The sequence below is a fragment of the Penaeus japonicus genome, unplaced genomic scaffold (assembly GCF_977035675.1).
Source record: "Penaeus japonicus unplaced genomic scaffold, GWHDUDI00000001_assembly GWHDUDI00000011, whole genome shotgun sequence".
Classification (NCBI taxonomy): Eukaryota; Metazoa; Arthropoda; class Malacostraca; order Decapoda; family Penaeidae; genus Penaeus; species Penaeus japonicus.
The window spans coordinates 12,196,167-12,198,666 of NW_028234413.1; the positions used below are offsets into that span (position 1 = coordinate 12,196,167).

Below are 2,500 nucleotides of genomic sequence, written 5' to 3' on the forward strand. Positions count from 1 at the left end.
ATATATATATATATATCCAAATATATATGTACACACACCACACACACACCATATATATATATCTATTTATATTATATATATCTATATATATATATATATAATGATATATATAATACTTTCTGTTACTTATTTACTTATTTTAATTATTCTATTTATAGCATAATAGTTATATATATTTATATGTATAAATAAATATATATATTATTATTATATATTTTAATTATATATATTTATATATAGCTGTATGTATACATATACATTCTTACGTAGTACTACAAAGTGGAAATCATTTACAAAGCTTATTAAACCATTAAAGCCAGTCGTCATAAAAACGCATACAGGCGTAAACCAGAATCACTTTGTCCCTTATGTTACTGAATACATGGATTAATAAGTGAGACAGTCGGAGCCAGGAATGAAATAATATCATTGAAATGAACCAAAAAACATAACTGTCACCTTCTAATTGTTATAATCACAGCGTATCAAATTGTATTAAATATCTCGAATAATTATATCTTACGAAACCCTAATTACCCGGTCTGCTTTCTTTCCGTCCTATTTTTTATTCTATTTTTTAACGAGCAAGTACTATTAATCGTAACCTATAATGTTTTACAACAAAATAAATTGATTAATATATATATAATTCTATCATCATAAATTTTGAGTTCAGCAAATTCATTTTATTTTTATTATTTTGTGTAAGCCCGTAGTCCACATTTTTGACACGTGATGGAATACAAAAACGCAATAATGGAGAGTTTCCACTTTCTGTGTTAAATTTTCTTGAATTTCACCCTCGGTACTTCCCGATTTACGCTCATGTGATCCGTAGAACTTCGATGCTTTGTATGGCAACCATATACGTAAATGTAAGTATTTTTGATAATGATATCGAGCCAAAACTTGAAATTTGTGGAGTATTTGGCTGTGACATTTCTTTCTGGGGGAAGAATAAGGATAAATGGGTTTAATGCATCACATATTACCCAATATGATGTACGATACTTTAATATATCATGGATTTTTTTTTAAATATGCTGACAAGGTACATATGTAGGAATTAAAAACCATGTGGCTGATTCAGTGACCAATGTATTTATTTTCTATATCTATTCGTCTATTTATCTAATAGCTGTATATATTTGAATTGATGTTGAGGTTATGATGGTTAGTCCCGAGAATTTGATCGAATTAACCGTAAAGTTGTTATTTTTAACTGAAATAACAGCTACAGTTTTGCCTAACCGAAATTCAAGCGTGAGAAGTAACGGTTATTTGTTTATCTATTTTAATGCATGATCAATCATATATATTGAACATTATGGGAGCTGATTTATCTATTCATAATTATATATATATATATATATATATATATATATATATATATATATATATATATATACATTATTGCAGCTGTACATGTATATAGGCCTATAAGTTTGTGTGCACATCACATATGTGTATAATCCTATATATTTACATGTTTGTGAGTACGTGTGAGTGTAAGTGCCTGTGTGCATGTGTCTGTGAGTTTGTGTGTCTATTTAAAAGACATAGAGAGAGGAAAATCAAGCAAAGTACAAGTAATTTATTTCAGTAAAGCGTCGGTTGTAAAGAATGACTGCGTTAAAACCAGCTGTTGGACAGGAATTTTAAACGCTTTTAGATCATGATATTTTTACCTTACATATAAGAGAATACCGTAGCTCTCCTTGCTACAACAGGGTGGAAGGGACAAGGAAAGAAATGGGTTTTCATTGTTCTATTTATTATCATTTCGTATTAGAAATTATGGCAATGATAATCGTATAATTACTACTGTTACTTTTGTGATTATGATCATCATTACTATCATCATCACCAATATAGTTGTTATTTTGTTCTCAATGATGCTGATAATCATCATTTTTATTACTACTACTATTACTAGTGACTTCAACTTCAGTAGTATCATAAATGCCAGTATTATTACATCCCTCATTACCATTACACGTGTGTCACTACGTCTGCAATAATCCCAAGGTAATATTATATGTACATATTTCCAGATGGTCAGCAGTGAAGCAGAAGGGAGAATTCTACCTTGAGGTCATCACGCCAAGGTTCTTAACACGAGCAGAACAACAAGATCTTCAAACAACCAAATGAAGTAGATATATGCGGTAAGAAATTATAGATACTTGACTTTTGTATATATTAATTTTTGAGCAAATTATTACGTTATTTTCAAATACAGGTAATATATACTTCAATCAAAAATAATTATCGTACTTGAAAAGAAAGTGGTATACACACATAGCAACACAGTTTAACTTAAAGCTAGTCTTTTCCTTTGCTACACACACATATACATACATCATGCTCTACATTTAATGGATCTTTCATATAGTTCGCAGAGAAATAGGTTTTTATTGTTGTTGCTTTTTCTTAATTTTGAATTCTCTTATTCGTTTATTTCTTAAGATATGACAAGCCTTCACAAAATGTTAGATTT

At 28.9% G+C, this 2,500-nt stretch overlaps 1 protein-coding gene across 2 annotated transcripts in view; it reads left to right on the top strand.

Moving 5' to 3' along the window:
- Positions 1–728: 728 nt before the first annotated feature.
- LOC122253159 (uncharacterized) overlaps positions 729–2,500 on the top strand; it is an 8,043-nt gene continuing 6,271 nt past the window's right edge. The window contains exons 1-2 of one of the 2 annotated variants that reach the window (XM_043015977.2): positions 729–875; positions 2,055–2,168. The gene's annotated coding sequence lies outside the window, so the exon portion shown is untranslated. The remainder of the gene's footprint in view (positions 876–2,054; positions 2,169–2,500) is intronic. The other variant, XM_043015978.2, reaches the window with a different exon arrangement.